This window comes from Sorex fumeus, unplaced genomic scaffold (genome assembly GCF_029834395.1).
Source record: "Sorex fumeus unplaced genomic scaffold, SorFum_2.1 ptg000013l, whole genome shotgun sequence".
Lineage (NCBI taxonomy): Eukaryota > Metazoa > Chordata > Mammalia > Eulipotyphla > Soricidae > Sorex > Sorex fumeus.
Window position 1 is genome coordinate 3,432,723 of NW_026606070.1, and position 26,909 is coordinate 3,459,631.

Consider the following 26,909-nt stretch of genomic DNA (forward strand, 5'->3'; position numbering starts at 1 on the left):
TGACTTAGAATATGGTCTAAAAATGATCTGGGGCGGGGCACTCCCCACGGTGATCAGGGCTTACTCCAGGCTCTGTACTCAGGGATTATTCATGACAGGGCTCAGGGTATGAGATGTGGTGCTGGGGAGTGAAGTCGGGTCAGTCATGTGTAAGACAGGTGTCCTCCTACCCACCGTATTATCACTCCAGCCCATTGTCTAAACCATTTTAAAAGAACTATGAGTATATTTCACAACTCGAACTCAGGATCAAGGTTATGCAGCACACCTCACCATGCATGGACAAGCATGTTCCCTCAGGAAATTAACACAAGTCATACTAGGATGGAATCAATGTAACCATATACTAAGAAGTTAGTGTGCTTCTTTTTTTTTTTAGGAAGAATCAGACAGGAGCAATTAGGGTGTTACAAGCCTTAATCACACAGAAACGTTAATACCAAATCATGCGAACTAAAAGAATCATATTCTATTTGAATAGAGGAAGCGGTAATGATTATCCTACTTGATGATCAAGCTTCATATTTGAAGGTCTGTTTCCGTTATTCTGAAATAATTAATAATTATTAATTCATAATAATTCCAGCCTGCCAAAGTTTTTCCTCCACTGACTTCTCTGCTTATGTACAGGGGTGAGATGCTGGAACCCTGCAGTCACCTGGTGCCACTGGGACACTCACCTATCAAAACTGAAGAGATCATGAAGTTGGAACAAAGAGCAGAGCCATGGAAGGCAGATCCCCCAAATCGGAGCCCCTCAGATATTCAGCTGGAGCAGGACTTGCTTGAGCAGAGTTGGAAATGATCTTTGCACAGACCAAGACTGCAGAGGGAAAGAGCCCACGAGGAGCTTTCTCCGGGGACCAGCAGGAATTCCCTGATTATACCTACAGGTATCCCAAGCTGACCACTTAGACCACCACCAAAATAGTGCAACCTTCTTCCTTTTAAACCCAGCTCATGTTGTTCCCCGAAGGTTAGCCCACCTGCGGGGTTATCCACACTTGCAAGTGTGGCCTTATCAACCCCTGTCTTCGGCACCTGAATTTGGTAAACTTTTTACTGACCCGCCAACACCACAGACATCTGGTGGCCCATACAGGGATACTCCTCTCTCCTTCCTGTCTTGGTTTCGGGGATTCCCGATGCTTGACAGATAGGCAGCAGTTGTCAGACTAATTCATACATTTTATGCCAAGAGCTGGTAGTCAGTGATTTCCACATTTCTCCACTAAGAATGGAGGAGTCCTGGTTAGAACAACTCTCCAGTAAACACAAAGATTGGTAGTTTGAAACTGATATTTGCATGTGATCATTTTCAATGACTCTTGGAATTTTTTCCCTTCAGCCTTTCCTCCAGACCCAGACTACCAGGTTTTCACCACTCTTGCATCAGCAAATTGCCTTGGCTATATACACTCCTGAGTAGATGAATGCCCATCACAAATCTTCAGCAGTCAGGTTTCAAGGAAGAAACTAGGACTTACAACACCCTAATCTCTCCTGTCCCTCTCTCACTTTTTTTCTTAGCTATTTTGGTTGACAGGTAAAGGTTCCTGTTCTCTCAAACTCAAGGTCATGGTTATGGGTTACTCAAGGATGCCAATGCAAATCCATCCTCCCTCCCTCCCTCCCTCCCTCCCTCCCTCCCTCCTTCCATACCTCCCTCATCCCTGTACATAAGTAGAGAAGTCAGCAGAGAAAAAACTTTGGCAGGCTGCAATTATTATGAATTAATAATTATTAATTATTTCAGAATAATGGAAACAGACCTTCAAATATGAAGCATGATCGTCAAGTAGGATAATTGTTACCGCTTCCTCTACTCAGAAAGAATATGATTCTTTGCATGATTTGGGATTAATGTTTCTCCCTCCCTCCCTCCCTCCCTCCCTCCCTTCCTCTGTCCTTCTCTCTCTCCCTCCTTCCTTCCCTCCCTCCCTCCTTTCCTTCCTCATTCATTCCTTCTTTTTATGGTTTTGGGGTCACATCAGGCAGTGCTCAGCGGAAATAACTTTTGGCAGTACTTATGGGGCCATCCAGGTACCAGGCACTGAACCCATGTGAGCCAAGTACAAGCGTACTCTCTGCAGTTTCTCTCCAGCCCCTTCAAATGGAAGCTGAGCTGTAACACAGTCCTTCAATTAGATGTGTATTATTGCCAGATTAAAATTTATCAGAAGCCCCCATATTCAGTGATAAACATTTACCCAACAAAACATTAGTCTTCAAGAAATCTGCCATACATGCCTTATGAAATTTTCTAGTACTCCTCATCTTCTGGATGACCCTTCTTTTTCTGGAAGTCCCCTAACCCTTAATTCTTCATCATAATCCTCACCCACCCACACACAGCTTTAGCTACTCAACCTTGCCTCCCTTTCCTCTTCCTGATTTCCCCCAACATCAGCCAATGATCCCCCTAACACATCTGTTCCAGATGCAGTTACCAGATGGGTGGCCCATTATAAAAGAAATTTCAATGCTCTCCCTAAGAGAGCTCCAAATGAAGAATAGGAAACTTTAAGAATCCAAGTTTCCTGGGCTGGAGTGATAATACAGTGGACAAGGCACTTGACTTGTATGCAGTCAACTCGGGTTCAAATTCCCATCATCCCATATGGTCCTCACAGAACTGAATGGAGTGATCCCTGAGTGCAGAGCCAAGAATAAGTCCTGAGCAGCATTTGGTGTGGTCTCCAAAGAAAAATGACAACAACAATTCCAGCTGCTTTTTAGTTTCTCCATAAAGCCTAAATCAAAAACAAGATAAAAACTATTCTAAAGACTCTCTCTGATTCATGAAGGAATTCCAAGGTATAGTTCTAATTTTAGAGTTTAAATGACATTATGTCTACATTATCCTAACCATTTGCTGTATTTTGGAAGAGAAAAGTGGTAGTTGGGTCTTGGTTCAAAGACATGTTCATGAATCAAATGCTAGACAACCTAGAGAATATCTGGTAGGAGTAGATGCTATCAAATTAGGTCCCCTGGAGGAAGTATCATGTGATCTCCTGCATTATAGAAGGATTAAACAAAGATATTGTTAAGCTTGTCACTTATGGAAAACTTCAAGATATATAACATAGGACCCCAATAAAACCTGGCTCTCTTTCAATCTAGGTTAGCTGAGGCAATGCACAAAAACACCAGTGTAGGCCCACAGAGTTAGAATGGAGAGTTCATTTGGATCGTGCTAGTTTGTATAAGCTAGTTTTCTCCAGGCATTGGATGTCAGCTTCTAAGCATCCTTATGGAAGCAGCATTAAAGATGTTTAAAAACTGAGAAGAAACAGAAAAGCTAGAGGACAAGTAGAATAGAATTAGAGATGGATGTCAGGCTCAAAAATGACAGCTACTTTGTCCCCTTTTGTCCTCCAAGCAAACAAACCAAAAACCAAATAATAATTTTCACCCTGACCTTTCAACACCAGCCAAGTAAAAGCTTGGATAATTCCCAGGGCCTTGTCATCTGCTTACTGGGCACCAACCTGGGCACTAGAAGAATAACCAAAGATATTTCAGCCATGCCAGGACCTGCCCCTTGTGTAAGTGAAGAGAGCATTGAACGAGGAAATGTCCTAAGTCCCTGGGGACTGTGACCAGCATCTTTGCAGTCGCCAGGAAATAAGAAGGTGAAGCCAGCTCCCCCTGACATCCTGACATAGCGGACTATGATGACATCCGAAGACACATATGGATGAGACAAAAATCTTTCATGATGATGGCAGACCCTGGGAATGTCGTGGGGTCCAAAAGAAATTTCACTGGGGCTGAATTCAAGGGGACTATTGATGTGGCAAGTAAGAGTATTAATTTTCTTATTGATACCAGAGCTGCTCACTTTGACATGTATACCATAATAGCAGAGCTGCTTACATGAATATGTTCAGTTATGTCTAACCTGGCCAGACCCAACACTCTTTTCCCATCATCACAGAACCAGATAAGTGGATAGTACCCAACACTCTCCTGCACTAAACTCAGCCTCCATTGTCCAAATAGAGGGAAGAATTTACAGGTTACTCTGAATAACTCTAATAGATGTAAAATTTTCAGGCCATTCACCTCTGACTCATCTCTTGACAGGCACACATCACTTTATAAGACAATACCCCCTGCATTAGACTCAAATACCTTTACAAATGGCAAGAAGAGAAAATAGATATATCTGTTGGTATTCAAAAAGGTAGAGTGCATTTCTTAAAGCTCTAAAATGCATAATTTTATCTTCTTTTTGTGACGTACATTCGGAATTTTCACTAAACTATTGATACTGTCTTCCTTTCTCAGCATGAGGAACAGAGTCCCTAAAGAACACAGCAAGAATCACACTGTAAATTTTCTCAGTTATTGCTATATAGTATTGAATAAATCACAGTATTTCTTCTCAAGTGATGCCTCAATAAATTTCCTCTGAAGTCTTATTTATGCACCTCTCGTTTTGCTCTTCATATTCTTGTATTATTCATACTTAACAGTGAATAATAAATTTTCAAGAAGGTTCTACTTCTTTTGTGTATTTTGAGCAATACCGAGTGCACCATAGTTTGTAAATTAGTATTTAAAAAGACACACATAGGGACTATTCATTTCTTCCTTTCAAATTGAACTTGAGGAAACTACTTTTATGACAGAAAATAGCTTAATCTCATTTCATCACATTTGTTCTAGATAAAATGAGTATATACGAACTAAGGGTCATAATTTTTTTTAACTTTTAAGACTTGTTTAAAAACAGAATGTGCTGGGAAAGAGTTTTCCAGGTACCATACAAAAATAATTTCAAAAGAAAGAACCACCTTATCTTTTGATTATTCTCTGAATAATATGTTCTAAAATTTCCGAGGCTGGAAAGATAAATCAGTGGGTAGGTTACCTGCCTTGCACACAGTTGACCAGGTTCCATCCCTGGTAGCCTATGGTCCCCTGAGCCCCACCAGGAGTCATCCCTGTGACCAAACCCAGGAATGAGTCTTTGAGAACCATTGGATGGAACCCCAAAACCAAAGAAACAGAAAAACAAATTTTCTAATAACCCCATTCTCATATTGTGTGGACTATATTTTTCAAGTTTAGTATTCTTCCAGTTCTACTCTTTTAAAATCATGCCTCGAGATCAAAGCATACATGTCTATGAATGGATCACTCAAGATGCAGGAACAGATCATGTATTCAACTTTCTTCCCTTAAGAACTTTTCAGCACAGAAACCTACTGTCGACACGAAGTAAGAATTATTACTAAAAATTTCTTGAACCATTCATTTTAGAAATATTTTATATGCAAATAAACGAATCAAAAATTATTATCTGGGCAAAGTTAAAACATATGCATTCTGTGCCACTTCCTGGTAGCACAGAAAACTGCACATAATTTGTCATACTCGAAGAGGGAGTGCAAGTTGCAGCATTTATGACTCCTGCAAATACAAGTTGTTTTTCTTAAAAAAATTTATTGGCATTATGTAACTGAGAGTTGACAATACTTCTTGTATACGTGTCAATTTTGTGTCTCACAGTCTCTAATATATGGGGCCAGGAAAATTATTCCCCCAATTCAACATGAAGTTCTTCAATACAGAAAAGCTGTATTCTATCCTAGCTGTGACAAACTTGGGCCTAATTAAATAATGACACCGAGTTAAGCAAATCCAAATATTACTTGATGGATGCGATTTGTTGATGTGCTTCAGCAGTGCCTGACAAGTCTTACAGACTGTTCTATGCTTTAAATGAACTATGCTACATTGACTTGATGCTCAGAATTTCTGAAATGGAAAATACAGAAGCTCTTGGGATCAAATAACTTCTAAGAAACAAGAGACAAGCGGAGATGATATGAGGAGGAGAGAAATATCAACTATTTCTTAAGTGAATGTCATTTTGAAACACTGCTCATAAGCTGTCAAAAATACCTCTTAGAATAATGTTAAGGTGAGTTCCTTAGGAGGACTGAGTCAGAATATGTGGTTTATCCTGTTAGCTCTAGCTACTTTCAGAAAAAAACTACAATAGTTATTTTCGCAAAGAGTTCTGTCTATTCAAAAGTTGTATGGTACTTCATATCAATGAGAAAGGGCTAGATCCTTCTAAATTTATTCTTTTATTTAATTTTAATTTTTTTAACTCAGGTATTGCTTTTTTAAAAAATTTTTACTAGTAAAACACCATGAGGTACAGTGGTAGACTTACAAATTTTTGTGCTTGGGTTTTAGTTATACAATGATCGAGTACCCATCCCTCCGCCAGTGCCCATTCTCCACCACCACTGATCCCAGTATCCCCCTCACCCCCCCCATCCCTCCCTGCCTCTGTGGCAGGGCACTTATTTATGAAAGTGTCAAATAGACAAAGAACCATTGGGTTCTAGCTTTCTCCTATATTACAGCATTTTGTCTTTAATGCTATGGTTTTCCTTTTCTTTAGTTTTACTCTGAACTGAGCTGACCTATTTTATTCCTGGAGTTTTTCTTTTAATAGAAAATAGGTAATAATTAGTAGCAAGGGGGCAGTTAAGAAGGATGAAGAGACAGAAACTCTATCTTTTTATTTTTGGGTTGAATATTGAACCAAGACACTTACAGCATGTGCTTTGCCAGTGAGACACTACCCAAGCCTCCAGAAAGCAGAAAAGGAAAAAGAATGAATTTGGCCTGGATTTCAGAGGGAAAAAGGCAGGGGCTTCAGAGGGTTTAAGTAAGCTTCCAGGCCTCTGCAAAGAGATGCAAAATGAGAGATTTTTGTTTTCTTTTGGATTTGGGGCCACACCTGTCAATGCTCAGGGCTTACTCCTGTCTCTCTGCTCAGAGATCACTCCTGACGGTGCTTGGGGAAACATCCATGTTTCCAGGGACTGAAAACTGCATCAGCTGCACTCAAGTCAAGCACTCTAACCCCTCTGCTCTAACCCCAAATGAGACAATTTTAAGAGATACTGTAAGGACTCAAGCATTGGAATATACCCTAATGCAGCATTTCTGCTTTTGGGGGGGTGGGGTGCAGGGAGGTCACGCTCAGCGATGCACAAGTTACTCCTGGCTCTGTTCGGGTGACCATATGGGATGCTGGGAATCGAACATGGGTCAAGTGTATGTGCAAAGCAAATGCCCTACCTGCTGTACTATAGCTCCAGTCCCAGTCCCAGCGTTTCTAAATTTCTGAACCAGGGTTAAGTGACTTCTTTGGCTTCCAGGAAGGCTGCAGGTGGAAATCACTTAATTGGGGAAGCCGTGGCAGAAGATGAGGGGGACAACCAATAGGATTGAAGGGCATGCAGGAAGGAAACGAGGTGCTTCCAATACTCAAGCATGTTTCCTTGGGACAGTCTCTGCCAGAAGCGTCAGCGAGTGCTTGTCTTCCCCAGCTAGTATATAGCGCTGCAGAGTCTTTCTGTGCCTCTGAGCTTAGGATGGTTCTTCAGAACTAGCGAACTCTGCCTTCTCTAAATCTTAATAATCGTATTTCATCAGAGAACACGCACTAAAATGTGCCAAAACTGTATTTTATTGGGATACAGCATTCCATTTTCCCTATTACATATTCAAGTATAAAACTGCTTGATGTTCATTATAAATAGGATGAATAGGAAAAATACAGTTTTCACTCCCATTCCCAAATATTGACCATGTTGCTGTACATGACTGTTTTCACTGACATGTGATCATGAACTTTTCAATATGATTCTTAGCTCATTAACACAAACCTGAAGAAAGGGGATTAAGTCAATTGGGATACAGGCTCAATTGTCTGGACAGAAATGGAACTGGGGTTTTAATGTAAGGTTTAGCATTCTTTAAAAAAAAATTTTTTTTTAGGGGCTGAAGCAATAGCACAGCAGGTAGGGCATTTGCCTTGCATGCAACCAACCTGGGTTCGATTCCCAGCATCCCATAGGGTCCCCTGAGCACCGTCAAGACTAATTCCTGAGTGCATGAACCCGGAGTAACCCCTGTGCAATGCCAGGTGTGTCCCAAAAAGCAAAAAAAAACAAATATTTTCATTTTTTATTATTTAGGATAAAGTTTTATAGGCAGATACTGATTTATAATTATGCACACCTTAAACCTATGTAATGTTGCAATGCAACAATAGCTTAATAAAGGAGGTCTAAATTAACCCCAACTTCACAGGGAACAAACAGAACTATTTTCTCTAGGTTGATGCTAAAACTCATTTAATATATCTACAATGTACAACTGGATGTTGCTGACAATCTCCATCCATTCCATCAAAACACTGTGGGCTTTTTGTCTGTTTTTGGGCCACAGCCAGCCATTCTCAGGAATTCCTCTGACTCTGCACTCAGGGATCACACCTGGCAGGTCCTGGGGACCTTATGGGGTGCTAGGGATCAAACCTGGGTTGACCACATGCAACCCTGACCTGCTGAACTACCACTCCAGCACTAATAGTTTGTGTTTCTTACTTTCCTTACCTTTCCATATTTGTACCAGATCGGAGATGCTGAATAATGTTACCTTAGTGGCAACTTCCATAACAAATTTATTTCTACCTTCCACTGCTATTTGTTGTGTATCCATATGGGTCTCAGCTCATTATAGTCGTTCAAGAACCCTAGTGTGTGTGAACAAAGTCTCAGATTAGTAGAAAGAACACATGATGATCTGGGAAAATGGAACAGAAATTGGCACTTGGAAGAAAGTCACATCGCTTCTGCTCATTCTGCACTGACCAAAGCACGTTGGTTACATGAACACGACTGACTTTAAGACAGAGGAAAAATGTCTGCTTGTGTGGAGACCATAGCACAAGAAATATTTGGTCAACACAATTCATGACAGAATTCGAACACAAATAATTTCTTTTCTGGGGTCATGTCTCATGGCTTTTGGTAGAGAGACATATTTTACATTATTGGCTCTATCTTCACCCTCAGATAAATGCCTATATTCTAAATGAATCAGGTATGATAACAGAATTTATAATACAGAACATATGAAGGCTAATTTAGAAATATTTAAGAATTCTGCAAAAATACTCCAAATTTAGTTCCAATTAGATTTTCTTTTTAAAGTCAAGTTGCTTCCTACAGTAGTTCATCATATTTGCTTAGAGTATTTGTTATTGTTTTGTTGGGTTAAAACTGATAAATGGGGCCAGAGAGATAGCCCAGTGGGATAAGCTCATGTTTTGTTTGCAGGAGACCCAGATTCAAAATGTGGCATTGCATGACCCACAAAAGAGCATGAAGTAGCCCCTGAGCATGGCTAGCTATGACTCCCAAACAAAGCCAATCTAATAAAATTAAATTTTAAAAAAGCCGGGGAAATCACAACAAAATTCTGGCTCATGCTAGACTCTTGATACACTAAACAAACCCGTTATTTGCTCTTAACAGACTTGAGTTATGACAAATGCTTACTGGTTCACGGTTATGTGACTGGTACATTTAGTTTTAAACCAGGTGTTCATTTTTTCCAATCTAGTTCAAGAAGAGCAAAATCATATGTGAAACAGTCACACTAAACTTGGCTGAAAACAAAAGATGATGACCACAGTGCCTGAAAGAACGCTTATTCATTATTCCCTAGACTAGCATATTTCTCGGTAGAGACAAGAGCATATACTGTAACCATGGAAAATCTGGGAAACTAGAGCTCTTGAAAATGCCATTTATGCTACATCAAACTAGATCTCAGTCAGGCAATGGAAATCTTTCCCATATGTGATAACTGCAAGTCTCCCAGCTTCCAATTCTAAAGGAGACACTGTAAATATCCTAAATATTCTTTTTTTATTCTACCGAAAGTCTGTAGTTGTTCTCTAATGCACCATAAAAAGAGATATGTAACTATGAAAAGAACAAAAATACAGTCAAATATTTCCAGGTACATTTCCTTTCTTTTGTGGGGGGTGGTTTGGGGGGCACACCCAGCAATACTCAGGGCTTACTCCTGGCTCTGTACTCAGGAATCACTTCTGGCAGTTCTCACATCAGGTGCTGGAACTAGAACATAGGTTGGCTGTATGCAAGGCAAGTGTCTTCCCTGATGTACCATTGCTTTGGCTATTTTCAGATATAAATTAAAACCATTTTCATATTTCAGAAGAGATAGTAATGTCAATAAGATCAATTAACAATGAAAATTTTAGATATGATAACAATTAAAGGCAGTCAGTGGGCCAAAGATATCTTACAGGGGTTAATGCAAATGTTTTGCATGCAACTGTCCCTGGTTTCATCCCTAGCACCATATGTTCTCTGATCATTGCCAGAATAATTGCAAATCCCTGAGTAATTCCCAGCACTTCTGAGCCAGATTAGTACTACAATCTCATGACCTCACATAAACCACATATCTGACTGGTGAGAATGGCCAGAAGAAATCCCTAGGTTTCCTGAGCACTGCTTTTAAGCACCCACCAATCAAAAGTACTCAACAAAATATGTCCTGAATTCTGAATTAAACTTGTCTGAGTTTTGGTCTATGTCATGGTTATGACAACCACTACATAGCCTCTAACAAAATACACTGTATGAGAAACAGTGACTTCTGCTACCCCCTGGGGATCAAGAAGAAACCTGAGAGGTGTAATATAGTGAACTAGTTGCCAAATTTCTATAGACATTTAGATGACTTCAAGTATTGCTTCTTAAACTATGAACCACCAGCATACGCAATTCATGAAGATGGTTCTTGTACCTTCCAAAACATCTCGTATTCATGAAGTTATTGAGAGAAGCCAAGAGAAAATAAAATCAAGGCATTGAAATATGTCTCACACTCAAGTAACAAAACATTTTAATTAAATATTTAGCAAGGTTATGTAAAATCCCTGGGCTGGAGCAATAGCACAGCGGTAGGGCATTTGCCTTGCACGCAGCCAACATGGCCGACCCGAGTTCGAGTCCTCTGCCCCTCTCGGAGAGCCCGGCAAGCTACCGAGAGTATTTGATATGCCAGACACAGTAACAACAAAGTCTCCAATGGAGATATTACTGGGCCTGCTCGAGCAAACTGATGAACAACGGGAGGACAGTGACAGTGACAGTGATGTAAAATCCCAATAGCTTTGAAAGAAAAACTATCCTGATGGCTGGATAGAACTTCTCAAGGGTATTTGGAAGTATCCTTAATATCGCATCTCAGAAAGAGGGGATAGCATACCCAGTTCTGGGAGTTCTATATTATTGAAATGGGTTGCACCGATTTTCCATCTTCCAGTAATCTTCTTAATACAAAATTCAGAATAGGCAGAACCCTGCAGGATTCCTGGATAGCTCTGATTACTAGTACTTTGAATTCGCTTCACTCTACTACCATTTGACTCATAGTCAATGCCTCTCACTGGTTTGCATGGTGCAGAAGCCTTGAACTTTTTAATTTTGTGTGGGTAGGGCATTTGCCTTGCACATGGCCAACCTGGGTTCGATTTCTCCTCCCATCTCTGAGAGCCCGGTAAGCTACCAAGATATCTCACCCACATGGCAAAGCCTGGCAAGGTACCCGTGATGTATTCGATATGCCAAACACAGTAACAAGTCTCATGTTTGTTGTGAGATGTTATTGGTGCCTGCTTGAGCAAATCAATGAACAATGGGAGGACAGTGCTACAGTGGCCCATACTCTCTAGTAGAAGATTCTGGATTCTCCTCTAGGGGGTAACTTATAGGAGCTACTGATAGCCGTGCTCAGCCCAGTGTTGCAGTGCCCAGTGGTTACCTTGAGTCTCAGCAGCGGGGTGTGCTTTGGGGACTGGCCGCCAAACTCAGGGGCTCACATGCTTGGCGTTTAGTCTTACCATGGGAGCCAAATCTCCAGCTCTTATTTTCTCCTTTTTAGGTATCTTAGTTCCTAGCTAGTGGCTAATGTCAGTTGCTCATGGAGCCTGTATCTTGTTTTCCATTTCACTCGACTTACATCCTATCCCTGAAATCCAGCCAATCCCATGATTGATTTCCCTGGGAACAAAAGTCTCTTGACTTGTTGAGCATGACTTCTTCTTCTACTGTCTGCCACCATGCTCTTGTAGATCACTGGCTGGATGTCAATTGTACTTTAACGTGCTCCCCATGTTGCCTGCTGGTGGAACCATACCTCAATGTTCATCTTCAGCAATGCCATGCCTGAGCTTGCAGAGGAGATATTTTGCTCAGAGACTGCATTTGCACTGTGTACCCTGACAAGGTCCTGCTCCATCCATGCACACAAATTCACTGGAGCATTCAGCTCCCCCACCCCTGCCCTCTCCCACCCATACACTGGGGAGTAAGAAACTGGACCATCCCCAAACCGCTACCAAGTTGCTCCAAGAAGTCAAGAAATTCCAGAGATATCCCAGAGGAACAGTGAACACTAAAATAGACTATGAGTTTGGAAAATTCTCACATCAGTAAGTCAATAATTCAAGACTCAGCCCTTCATAGGGAATTCTTGGTGAGTCCAAATTTAGCCTATCTTCTTTGAACAAATGGTAAGCCCCTCAGGAAGCCAGTGAGAGATTTTTATCCTGTCTGTCCTTTAATTTTTTCCCTATTGTGTTATCTTTTTTTCAAATACATATTTAAATTTAGACACCATGATTTAACAACAGTGTTGATACTAAACTTTCAGGTATACAATGTTCCAATTACACTATGGGGATCAACTTCCCTTCACTAATGTCCTTAGGTTTCCTACCTCCAAGCCCTCCTTTAGCCTGCCTCCGTAACAGACACATTTTAAAGATTAATTATTGTAGTTTGGGTTCCATGTTTCCATAATGATGACTATGTGAGATATATATGTGTGTGAATATATATATATATATATGCCATACATGTAATATGTGTGTGTATTCTTCTGCCCACAGATTCTGCAACTAACTCTCCATTGCCTTGACTCCTAGGACTTCAGAGTGGGTTTCTTACTATTCTTTCTCTTCTTCTAGCTGCACTGGGGTCATGGGAAAAAGTTGGGGAGCAGTTCTGAATTTATCTGCAGAGAAACCATACATTGCTAATGACCTGCTATCATGCAGACCAGTGCTATAAAACAGCTCTAGTTTCATGACCTCCCTGCACTTTACAGAGGAAGTGATTCACAGACGCCTCTACTCTGAGAACCGTTCACTTATCGAAGTTTTCAGTTTTATCTTCCACGAACTATGCCATGAAAGAGAGTTACAGAACATGAAAACTTTATTCAGAACTCCAGCATCTTCTTTGCAGCTAGGTTCCCTTTGTTCCTTGGGATTATCCCTCCTTTAAAATCCCTTCCCTGCTCCCACGAGAATCATTATCTGCTCTGTTCCTCGGAGATCATTTTAAAAACAAACAAAATGTTGTTGTTTATATTATAATTTGAACTTTGAATCTTGAGGATTTATGGTGTTAGCCTTTTGAAACCCAAAAGGATATTGAGAGCAAAACTATTTAAAGTGTTTGTTTTCCCTAAATAATCTTTTTTTTTTTTTTCTGAAGGCAATATTAGTTGTAAAATAAATGAGACTGGAGTAAGTATCACAAATTTCTTGAGCATCAGGGTTGATTATAATTCTCTATATCATGAAAGGCCTAATGAAACTATGACAAATGGTGAAAGAACTAAGATAAATGAAGTTTAATAAAACATCAGAATGGTTATCTGATTTTATTATGAAATCAAAATAAAGATGAAATAAAATATATGTGGAGTAAAAACTTAAGCTATTTTATTATTCATTTGTCTATTTTCAGTTTGAGGCCACACTCGCTGGTGTCCAGGGCTTACTTCTAGCTCTGTTTTCAGGGATCACTCCTGGCAGGACTCAGGGGACCATATGTGGTATCGGGGATCCAGCCCAGTTTGGCCACATGCAAGGCAAGTGCCTTATCCTCTATACTATCTTTCTAGCCCCTAGACTATTTCTAAGAGGCAATTTCACATTCTTTTACCTGTGTATTTATTTTTTCCAGTTAACCAGGTGTCTAATACAACAATCAGCTCTATAACTTCAAGTGCCTTATTTCACACAGGATTTTTTGTGAGATATTATAATCATTATTTGTTTTTATTGAATCACCGTGAGATACAGTTACAAAGCTTTTATGTTTGAGTTTCAGTCATCACTTAATCACTTAATCACTTAACTTCCCGTTAGTCGTCGATTTGCTCGAGCGGGCGCCAGTAACGTCTCCATTTGTCCCTGTCGCGTGCTAGTGTAGCCCAATGGCATCTCTTCGCTCCGGGAACATGGAGGGCCTCAAACCGATCGTTCATGACCTTGACAAAGAAGTCTGACCATCTGGTAGGTGGGCGGCCACGCGGTCTCTTGACATCCCGTGGAATCCAATCAGTAACAGCTCTAGTCCAACGGTCGTCTTTAAATCTCATTACGTGACCAGCCCATCTGATTTTCGACACCTTGGCAAATGAGACAGCGTCCCTGATCCTTGATCGTCGACGGATGTCAGAACTCCGGATTCGTTCTCTCATTTGAGTGAAACGTGATATTCCAAGCATAGCTCTTTCTATTCTTCTTTGGGAGACCTGAATAGTGTTCTCATCCTGTTTGCATAGGGCCCAGGTCTCTGAGGCATATGTTAATGCAGGAAGAACAGTGGAATCAAAGAGATGTGCCTGGAGCCGGAGGTTCTTCGTCCTCTTAGCTATTTCGTACCATATTTGATAGGGTTCAAATATGGTAACACCTACAAGGGTGATTAGAGTTCACCCCAAAAGCCTCTATACCTCTCGGAAAGACTGGCAAGCTACCGAGAGTATTCCACCCGCACGGAAGAGCCTGGCAAGCTATCCGCTGTGTATTCGATATGCCAAAACCAGTAACTACAACTGGTCTCAATAGTTTCAGTCATACAAGGATCAAACACCCACCCTTCCACCAGTGCACATCTTCCACCAACCAATGTCCCAAGTATCCCTTCCACCATCTCATCCCTCCCCCTGCCTCTATGGCAGACAATTTCCCCCATACTCTCTCTCTCTCACTACTTATGGGAATTATGGTTTGCAATATAAATACCGAGAGGCACACAGGATTTTGTGACAACCAAATGTGGTGTTTGCAAGGAAGCCAATCTTGAGCAATCTTAGACCTTTAAATTTTACACACACTGTTCAGCACATTCCCTACATTAATCAGTAACCAAGTGAGCGTCTAAGAAAAAAACTCTCATTCTCAAGAAGCTTTCAGTGTCACGAGGGAAGTAGGCCCTTAAGAAGTTAAAAAGCAAAACGGTGAAAATGTGGTAGAGAGCTTTGGGAGGTGAAGGGCGGGGATGAAGTCAGTGAGACCCTCTCAGGAAAGGGAAAATTTTCCAGAAAGACCAGACTGGAGAACAGTAGACAAGATGAACGAATGTGTGACAGGAAGCACCAAGAAGTAACTTCAGAAAAACGCTAAAGCCAAGAAATTTTATGAAATACTGATAACCCTGAGGGGATGGAGCAGAATCTTCACTCTTAACAAATTAGTCATCCAGAGCCATTTCTTCCAATATGTGCATAAGAAAGACAATATTTCATATCATAAATTTTCATAAGGTAATTCTACTACGTTTTGAAATGTACGAGTGTATCTCTGATACAGAGATGGATTTTACTTCAGAGAACACTGTGAAACATAAGGATTGCCTTTGGGGATGATTTATAAATATTTCATTATTTTATTTGTCATACATTCCACTTATTTCCATTTGGGGAGGTAAAGAAGTTCAAAGGCAGTAGTGTTTGGAAGACACTCCAACAAAAAGCTTCTCAAAGAAAAAAGTGGGCGGGTAATTCATATATACACTGGATCCCAGTTATTCTTACGGATGCTAAGATAGGGCGGGAGAAGGAAAGTGAACTCTTACGTCTATTTCTGTTGTGATTTTGAGATATTTCAATGCGAAGTATTCTAACAAGTTGAAACCATCACTGAAAAGTATGTTCTTACAGAGGAAATAAATGCTAGACTCAACTTTGTGATCATTGCTAAGTCACTCAGCTGGTTTGGACTGGTTTATTTCAATATATAGGGGCCAACACAAGATTTTAAAGATTCTGATACTGTACTCTCTTACTGTAAAATTTATATGACTTTAATTTGTAACAGAATAATTATTACAGGGCAGAAAATAAGTCATACAACTCTTTGATGCTAAAAAAGAGTGTGTTATGACATAAATAACAGTCTCTGGGGGTAAGACATCAGTGGCGATACTATTAATAGCTTTCAAAACCCAATGTTGGAGAAAAAGGCAAATGGTCAGTTTATCTACCCAAAGTGACAGGCGTATGTTGATTTAGAAAAACCAAATAAACCTATGAGTCTAGGATAAAATTGTGATGAAATAATATTCCTGGCATCTTAGAGTCATAGACATTACTTTGGAGCATTTCCACTTCAAGTTGACTATGTCAGTGCATGGAATTCTAAAATGAAAGAAATTCTGTCTGCATGTGAGGCAATCTACTGTTAAAAGCATGGGCTAGATTCTGGGTCACTCCACTTGTTTACTTTGCACCTACCAAGTTGTGTTTGAAAGATTTTTTTAACAAAAAGCACATAGAAGCAATGAATTAGAACAGTAGCTTCTTTGCATGGACTGACTTGTTATTAGAGAAGAAGAAACGCTTTCCTACTTTACTTGTCCTCCTTTCTTAATAAACAAAGAACATGAAAAAAGAAAACAACAAATGGGATGGGGAGAGGGTTACTGGAAACATTGGTGGTGGAGAATGGGCACTGATAGAGGGATGGGTACTTGAACATTGACTGAAACACAATCATGAAAATCTGTAAGTCTGTAAATGTATCTCACGATGATTCATTAAAATTTAAAAAAATAAAAATAAATTAAAAATAAAAAATAAAGAAAGCAACAAATGGGGCAGGAAGTGGCCATCTCTAAATGAAACACAGTTCCATTTGCATTTGGTTTATTATCACCTCAGATTGTGTCAGAGTCATTGATATGATCAGATTTAAACTTTAGTGTAGATGTAAGTAAACTGGAAAACATGTAATTCACTGGATTCGCTTTTTTTCAGAATGTTTAGAATGAATTGAATTTAAAAGTGCCCTTTTGAACACTAAATAAAGGAGCACATGAGACAACACATGAGCACTTTGTCTTATAGCAGCCATTATTAGTATATTTTGCTTCTTGGGGGCCTCCAAACAGTGCCAGGAGATGTGAGGTCTAATCCCGGCAACAGTCAGCAAACAGGCTACTGGCTCAATGCTGATTCTTGAGGATGCAATGTTTCTTAGGCCCTGCCATCAGGGGCCACCAAGGTCACCCAGCAGTGCTCATGGTACTCAGACCAAAGCCCCAAATCCTCAGGGAACCAGATGGTTGAACAAGGGTTGACCCAGTTTGGGTGCATATGAGACAAGTGCTCTGACTACTGAGAGTCTGCCAATCCTTATTAGTATCCTTATTTCCCATGAGAAGATGACTTAGAAATATTAAGCATGGTCAAGCTCAATCTAAAATGTGCCAGAACTGGATCTGCACTCTTGAAATTCAAATCCACAGTCTTGTTCTTAACCATCTAGTAGAGTTACACAGAAAATCAGGGGAACATATAAATTGTGTTCAATTTAACTTTATTATTGCCAGCAGCATGGTAGACTGGAATGGTAATGAGTGGAGAAAACAGTGAAAAAGAGAGTAAGAGCAAACTGAATTATTAGAAGATTCAATGAAATGCAAAGATCTTAGATAATTATGGGACTGAAGAGACCAAAAATCTAGGGACATGCATCATTTGTGGAGAAGGCTCTCAAACAGTGCTCAGGGCTCCAGGGGCCATCATTAACCTGTGTGTTTCAATACTACTGCCTGGTTCTCTTCCCTCACCCTTTAGCTAGCTGTCCTCCCAGCTGGGGAATATATGAGCTTTTGTTGGTGGAGGTGTGTTGATTACTGCTCCTTACCTAGCCCTAATCTTGGTTTACTCCTGGCTCTGCACTCAGAGATAACTTCCAGGGGGTTCAGGGGACCATATAGGGTGATGGGGATCAAACACCAATTTACTCCATACAAGGCAAGGATTCTACCAGCTGTACTATATATCTCTGGTCCCAGCATGTTTTAAAATTCTGTAACAACTGTCACTTGGTAAACTTGGTGATGACTTATACACTTAAAGAAGCATGAAGTTTTACGCTTGAAAAAGCATGGAACAATATAACTTTATCCAAAGTTTATAACATCATAACCCACAAAATTTAAAATTTCAATGAAAAAAAAACTGTCACTTGACTGTACAGGAAGTGAGAAAAGAGATGAAAGGTAAAGGGCTGGTTTAAATAAAGAAACAGTGTGGTGTTTTCTTGGTCCATTGCCTGGAGTAGTACAGGGTCCTGCGTAATATAGGGTCCCAGGCAGCCAACAGGGCAAATTGAGGTTCTTCCAAGTCGAATGATACAATTGTGTACCCGAGAAAAGGGAAATTCTGATTATAACTCATACACAGTGTATGCAACCCACATATCTAGAAATATCTTAAAATGAAGCCATAGGATTAGACGTAAACTTCCAAGGAACAAAGAAAAGGGAAAAGAAGGAAGAAATAGACACTCAGTGCATAGAGCTGGCAAGAAACTTTCATCTTCTAAAGACAGTCCAAGAAATAAGAGCAGAACAACAGACTAGTACAAGATCCCTAATGTCAAAAAAACAGAAATAAAAACTGAAGAAGAACATTATGTAAACAGTGTTAGAAACAGCACCAGGGAGAGGGATAAATTCTATTGGGGTTAATATTTAATTGCATTAAGATAAGAAATCATTAGTGACATGTAAGAGGTAACGTCAATATTGTGGTAGAAATAAATAGCCAAATAGAAAAGAGTTATAGACTTAGAGAAAGATGAGGAAACTGAGACCAAAATACACATTCATCGTGGCAAAAGGAAGACAGAGCTTGATGGAGAGAGTTGAGTGTTTGTCTTGTGCAGTAGAGAATTGAACTATGGTGGTATGTTGAGGAAAAGACAATGGTGCATCAAAAGGGCTTCATAGCAGAGCAAAGCAGCACTGACTCATAAATACTTTGTTTTAAAGTTCTATAAACAACAGTGGCTCAGGAAATGTTTTAGCAGATACTCATTAACAAAACGACAGCTTTGTAAAAATGTTCCCGTAGGTCTTATATGTTTATCACCTCTTGTGTAATAATGACTTTTGGCATAATATCTTGAGTTCTTTCTTCCAGTATGAGAACTCTTTATTTCCCTGGGGATTTTCAGAGAATAGGGTACATGGTTGACCTCTTACTCAGACAGAAGGAAGTTATGCTTTCACCTCTGGCCCTGAATACATTTGTCATCCAGTCAACACTTCTGCTGGATGAACTTAAGACTTAGACTGAAAAGCTAGAGAACAGTGTTCCCGAGTTTAGTTCTCCTACTCTGTAAAAGAGGGATTTGACCAAAAGGAGAGAGAGAACAGAGGGGAATGCCCTGCCACAGAGACAGGGTGGGATGGGGGGGATGGGGGGTGGGAGGGATACTGGGATCCGTGGTGGTGGGAAGTGGGCACTGGTGGAGGCATGGTATTTGATCATTGTACAACTGAAACCCAAGCACAAAAATTTGTAAATCTACAACTGTTCCTCATGGTGTTTCACTAACAAATGTTTTTTAAAAAAATGTAAATGGGGGCTGGAGCAATAGCACAGTGGGTAGGGCGTTTGCCTTGCACGCAGCCAAGATGGCCGTTACAGGTTCGATTCCCAGCATCCCATATGGTCCCCCAAGCACCGCCAGGAGTGATTCCTGAGTGCATGAGCCAGGAATAACCCCTGAGCATCGCCGGGTGTGACCCAAAAAGCAAAAAAAAATGTAAATGATGGATAATGGGCACTGGTGGAGGGATGGGTACTTGATCATTGTATAACTGAAACCCAAGCACAAAAATTTGTAAGTATACAACTGTACCTCATGGTGTTTCACTAATAAAAACTAAAAAAAAAGAAAAAAAAAAAAGAGGGATTTGAACTTGCCGATTTCTAACTCAATGTAGCTGCAAGATGAACAAAACAAATAATATATAAACACATATTCTTATATAATTCCTGAGAAAGCACACTGAAACAACACAGATCCCCAACACTGAGACACATGTTCTGTTATGTGCAACATGGCCATTGAATCGAACGTCACACAGCTGAATGTCCTGAAAGATGGAAAGAAACTTCCAATATCACGTGAAATGGAAAGAGGTAGAATTCAAATTTGCATTACCGAATTAATTTTTGAAAATAAAATGAAAACAATTGATATCACATTATATGTAGATAGAGATAAATCTATAAAAGAGGGTCTAGAGCGATGCTACAGCAAGTAGGGCATTTGCCTTGAACGTGACAAGCCTGGGTTTGACCTCCAGCAACCCATATGGTTTTCGAACAAACAAACACCCCCCAATAACATTTACCTGATAAGTTGTCATCCTCATTATGATAATAATAATTTTTTCTGAATAAAAAAATAACAGATGTAGCATATGTTTGTAGCAAAAGTATTATGAATTATACAGCATCTTTAGGAAAACAGGCACAGCAGAAGTGTACAGAAAAATGAACATTCATGTCCTCCAATGCTACTTCCAAAATGATTGTTTGCCATTACAGGCAACTAGTACTTTGTCTTCAGGGCAACTGACAATTCCAAGCCATGGCTCACTGATAAGGATTTCACACTATGTGAAACTTACTAGCATTTTAAATATTTCATAGAAAGATCTGGAAAAAATAAAACAAATATTTTAATAATTGTTTAAGTATAATTGTTTAAGTATTGTTTAATAATTGTTTAAGTATAAAGTATAAACACTGGTTCACAGTCTTGTTTGTACCTTTTTAATTTAAGAACTGGACACTCTGCTCATTCAACAAACCCATATTGAATGACTCGGATGTATAAAGGGACCCTTCATTTTTCACTATAACACCTCTAAAACTGTCTAGAAGTGCCAATTTACCCATTAAACAAAAATAAACATGTAAGGACATATTTGACTTGTTTTCATCATCTTTTCTTTCCTCAAAGATTCTCAGTGAAAATGAAGTAACTGTGAATTATTATGAGAACAAAGTAATGATCTCTTTCTCTGTGTCAGAAATATTGGCAGTTTCTCCCCGATGTCCACAGTTTACAGCAATTAGCTTGATAGTCTTTGAAAGTTGTGAATCTTGTTCACCAAATTCTAGTTCAAAAGAGCTGGCTTCTGAGGCTTCTGGAGATTTCTGATGAGTCCCACTTGGAATGATCCTTTTATGGGCTTCCCCAGGACTACTACTGCATTAGTTAATCTTGTCTTATCTCCCTCTCCTTGTTTAAAGGCTATCTTTGTAAACTGAAGTCTCCCTAACTAGCTATTCACAATGACATTGAATTTTTAGGAATTTTCAAATCAGGCCTTGTGGTTATATGGATTTCATGGTAAAATATATGTGACTTTACATGTTAACTACCTCTATTGCAAACTACAACACCCTAAAGAAAAGAGGGAGTAAAAGGGAACGCCCTGCCACCGAGGTGGGTGGGGAGGGGGGTGGGAGGACTACTGGGATCATTGATGGTAGAGAATGGGCACTGGTGGAGGGATGGGTACTCGATCATTGTATGATTGAAACCCAAGCGCAAAAGTTTGTAAGTCTCCAACTGTACCTCATGATGTTCAATTAATTTTTAAAAAAATCCTAAATAGTAAAAAAAATGAATTTTGGTTAGACCATACTTAACAAAAAATGTTCGGTTAAACTTTACTTTGGTCCAAAGTAAAGAAAATTGTTACTTCACAACTTCAAATACTACTTTGAAACTTAAAGAACTGAGTTATAATTTAATAGCATATCATTTAAAAATAACTCAGTGGCTGGGCAGGAGGGACAGTACAGCAGATAAGGCACTTGCCCTGCATACAGCCAACCCAAGTCCACTCATTACCACTGTCCAGGGTTCCCCGAGCCAGGAGTGATCTGTGATCATACTGCCAGGAGTGACCCATGAGTACTGGGCCAGAAGCAAGCATTGAGCACCACCGAGTATGACCACACACACATACACACACACACACACACACACACACACACACACACACACACACACACACACCCCACTAAGCCATTTAAATTAAATAAGGGACAAATTGAGCAAAATTTTGAGTTTTTAGAGAATAGTTCCAAACATATGGGCCCCAAACTCACTGTTGCAGACAGAAAAGGCAGTAATCCACTATTTCAAACCAAAGAGATAAGAGAAAGGCTGGCGTGCAGGCCTTGTATGCTTGAGAGCCCAGTTTGAATCCTGGTACTCATGCCAATCTCTGTGCAGATGGTGCCCCATCCAACAGCAAAAGTGTATCAAATGCACCACGAGATGTTTGACGCCAGAAACAATTGCCAGAGTGATTAGGCGAAAGTTGTATTTTAAAAATAACCTTGGCAAACAGAGTCTCTATGACAAAAGACCTTCCCGGTGTATTTCTAACTAAAACTCTGAGATGGGTCGGAGAGACAGGGCAGCCGTGAGCACACATGCCTTGCTCATGTCCAGCCTGGACTCGATCTCCAGAACCACACGTGGTCCCCTGAGCCCACCAGTCATGAGCTCTGAGTGCAGGGCCAGGAGTAAACCCTGAGCGCTTCAGGGTGTGGCCCCATACGAACAAACAGAAAAATAAAGAAAACTCTGATAAAGAAACTAGCAACCAGCTATACTTAAAGTTGGAATTTAGAATTGCCCTGGGTTTAGTTACTGCTATATATATGCTTAATTCATCTACTTTTCATTTTTTTTTTAGATGTGGCGTGCGAGTAACAAAAATGGTTTCCAGCATTAGCAAGATTACTGAAAAACCAATGACTCATTTTAGTCTGAGATGCATAGCACACACACACACACACACACACACACACACACACACACACACACACAAAGTCTTACACAGAGCAAATTAAGCTATTCCCCCAGAAATGCATGTACATAAAACGTTTATGTGTGAATGGACTAAGACAGAATTCTTAGAACCTGATGAAGTCTAACCCTTGGGATTCGGTTAGTCACCGATTCCTTGACACATACATCCAGTCACATTATAACAAGGAGAACAAACAACATTTCTGTATCAGATGCAGCAAAGCCTGATTTACCGCATGGCCACTTCCATGGCAACTGCCACTACAGAACACAACTAAGAACTTGGACACAAATCAAAAATCTCCTGAGCACCTAAAATAGATGTCACCATCTCTGCGCTTAACCACGGGCGCTTTTCTCATAAAAGAATCTCTTGGGCCCATAGATAAAGTTATAGCTTTTAATTCCTAACATTTTTGATAGTCTATTTTTTTTGTGTGTGGAAGCATTCCAAGAATAATTTTAATGGTGAGACTGTGGTTTTAGAGAGATGTTTGAGGATATCAAAGAGCCCACAACAGTAAGAAGTTGATTTTCCATAATAATAATAATAATAATAATAATAATACAAGTCTTAGAAACATAAGGACTGCATTAAAGAGCATATATGACCTTTGGACATACGAAATAGTTGCCGTATAGGCCAGAGAAGTGGCCCCCCAAAATATCATGACATTATTGGATGATCTACCCTGTGTACCTATGGTAATTCTACCATCTGTCTTTATGATAAGAATCTGGGTAAGAGCATTAAGCTGGATTTTGCTTCTCCACGGATAAATCAACAACATCGTAGTTGCAGAGTTAACCCTCTAAAGGTGGCTAAATTCTGTCTAAAAACTTTAGTCTTCAGTGTTAACCAATGAAACCTATGCTTCCAAAGTCCACACATGTATAACTCCTTAGCTGTTTCCACTATTATTTATTAACCAACCGCTATTAAACACACCTCAGTCAGCTGGGATTCTGGGAACAGAGTGACATTTGGGTGAGGGGGTGGAGGCAGGGTGGGAACCGTAAGTCCTTTCCACTGCCACCCTGGACCTTGGCTCTCGCTCTGCTCCGAGAGTATCTCCATAGCTCAGTGATTTGAAAATAGTTTTATTCTTAGAAATGTCTGTCCCCTTCAGGTACTTCAGCAAGATAAACTTCATTAAAAAAGAACAAAAGAGCAAGCTTACCAGATAATTTTTAATTAGTGAGAGTGCGGGGGATGAAAGGTTCCAAAGAGCCAGGAAGTCTCAAAGCAAACTCGAGGTAAAACCCCTAAATCCAGAAAGATTTCCAGGCGAGATCCACCCAGCAGCGAGGGGGTAGCATGAGGTAGCCCCTGGGTAAGCCCTGCTGCCCTGCCTTGGCTCATTCACTGATTGGCTCCGTGTTGGTTCTATACCTCACCTTGAAGATGCTTTCGCCCTGCTCTCTGTACATCCTGGAAGAGCAAAGCATCTCCCTCTTAAGCCAACAGAACGCCCACAACACAACAGCCACCCAGAAGAAAATCAACAAAGGAACCAAGTCACAGGCAGCCGGACAATAAAACAACAGCAATCACTGGGCCAGAAAACAAAAGGAAAGGCCACCGGAGGTTTCAGCTACAGCAGCCACCGACCCAGGGCAGAAGAGAAGATAACTGTGAGAAGTGTTTTGTCTAGAAGTAAGGTGGAACTGAAAGGTCAAAGCAAGGCAGACGACTTGTGCCCAGAACAAATGAAGCCTGAAGGAGATTGCAATGCGTAAAAACAGTACCTTATAAGTAACTGGTCTTGTCTACTCACAGCTGTTTCCAAGGCCGACTCTGGTTTAAGTGGCTACTGCCTTCAGTTTAAAATTAATTCTGTTGGCAAAAAAGCCCGGCGCTTGTCTGGGAAAGGCTGTTTGGACATAAACTGTTCCTTTCAAGGCGGTGGCAGCTACATTTAAGTTTCTTGTAGAGGGGGATAGAAACTCTTCCTGTGTCTAATTTTCTTCCTTCTTCCCTTCTGACTTACTGAGTAAACTCCTATCCCATATATTGAAGAAACAGACGGGAGGGAGACAGAGAGAAAAAAAAAAAAACTACTAGGGAACATACCTTAAATAATGTAGTATTTGAGCCTTTAGAAAAAAGCACGAAGAAAAGGTAGAAGAAGTGGAAGCCCTGAAAACACATCAGGATTTTCAAAGTAATTTAGCACAATGCACTCATCTATAAATAATAAAAGTGACGTTCTGAGGAAGGACTTTTCTCATACTGGGGAATCCCAGGGCTAATTAGTGTGACAGTTAACTAGGACGTACTGAGTTTCACATGTTAAATTCAATGTTCTTTCTGCTATTCTTATGCACAGAGAGGAAACAGTTTACTCTTCCTCTCTATCCCAGTAAAATATTCACATTATTTTGGAGAGACCATTAACACAATGCAGTGTGAGAGCTATCTTTTCTCAGAGAAAGCAGTTCCTCTCACTTTAAAACCCTCGATACTCAAAGTTTCCCTAGAATATCCCATTTATTTGTCAACTTTGGAAGCAAGCTTCCCCTCTGCCAATTTTCCAGAATATTTAATGTCTCAGAAGTTGCCTTTTCTTCAGGAACTATTGTATCTTTTAGTCCTGATAGAGAATAATTTTTTTAGTTTGTTTTTGTGGTACACTAGCAATTCTCAGGGGTTACTCGTGTCTCTGCACACTCAGAAATTACTCCTGGTGGTACTCAGGGGACCATACGGGGTGCCAAGGAATGGCCTACCTGCTGTGCTATTGGTTCAGCCCCAAAGGGGTTGATTCTGCAAGGAAGGCACAGTGACAGGTAGTTTTTCATTTCTATTATTTCAGTGTTTGCTACATGGCTCTTGGGTAGAAACAAATCTCTATTTACAAAAAGACCTTCGTTTACAATTTGTCGGCTTTTTATTCCCTTCGAATTTTGGGGGGACACTCTTGTTAGTGCTCAGGGGTCACTGAATTTTCAGTTCCAGGCGTAGCCTCAGCATGGCAGGGACTGAGCCTCCTGGGCCTTCCTTAAACTCTCTAGCCCAGCAAGACATTTTTTGCCACATGAACAGGATTATTCTTGTTATTGATGAATTTTAATATAAGAAAATTACAATCTAATAATGTATCTAATTCTCTTATTTATATGGAAAAATTATTATTCTTTAACCAAAGGACTAATTTTAATTTTTTCCTTTCTAAGATGTATGCATTCATTTACCTATTTAAAAACATTAATTGAATTTCATCAACCCTTGCAGAATGCATTTAAAAAACAAGCAATGTATCTAATTAGAAGATATCTAATTTTTTAGACACTAGAAGTATCTAGTTTTCAACGAAAAGCAGAAAGCTTAGGTGGGACCTTTGTCTCCATTCTCATACTTCAGATATGCTTCAAACTTTACTTTCTTATCTATGGAGTCTCTCATTCTCAACATCATCCTTCCTCAGGTTAGAAAAGCCAAAATAAAGTGCTCTCGCCACCATTAATCTTTCTATTTGGGGGCAGTGGGGATTGGGCCACACCCAGTGATGCTCAGGGCTGACTCCTGGTTCTGTGCTCAGCAATCACTCCTGGTGGTGCTCAGGAGCAAGTCATCAAACCCAGGTTAGCTGTGTGTAGGGTCAGTGCTCTACTTACCGTACCATTTCCCTAGTTCCACAGTCTTTCTCTTTGATTTTGGTCCTTTATATTAAAACCTATTTGTGCTGCAATTAAAGGACACTATTAACAAACCATACCTTTTCTTGTCCTAGTCTATGGCAAAGGCAATGAAACTATGATCAAACACAAAAAAAATTTAAATTAAATTAACCCAAATTTTGAGAAATTAATGTGTACAACATTTTCCAATCCTGGCAAATAGACAACTGATATTTAAAACACATAAAGGTTTAATAAACATAAGATCCATGTTTTATATTTTTTGAGAAAATGTCAAGATTATTTTATGCTCAGTTGATTTTTTTTCAGTTCAACTCTGTGAAAGGTAAATCTCCCAAACATTAATACATATATCAAAATATATTAATAATGTGAAAAGTTTGATATGTTAATGCATATCAAG

The 26,909-nt window shown here is 39.9% G+C and overlaps 1 protein-coding gene and 1 pseudogene across 3 annotated transcripts in view; both read right to left on the reverse strand.

The window, feature by feature from the left end:
- The window catches only part of ARHGAP24 (Rho GTPase activating protein 24), a 750,703-nt gene that overhangs the window by 188,820 nt on the left and 534,974 nt on the right, over positions 1–26,909 (reverse strand). The window contains exon 1 of one of the 3 annotated variants that reach the window (XM_056111394.1): positions 24,614–24,787. The exons of the other annotated variants lie outside the window; for them this stretch is intronic. The gene's annotated coding sequence lies outside the window, so the exon portion shown is untranslated. Of the gene's footprint in view, positions 1–24,613; positions 24,788–26,909 lie in introns of those variants that run through there. 3 annotated transcript variants of the gene reach the window in all.
- On the reverse strand, positions 385–512 carry LOC130020822 (uncharacterized; annotated as a pseudogene).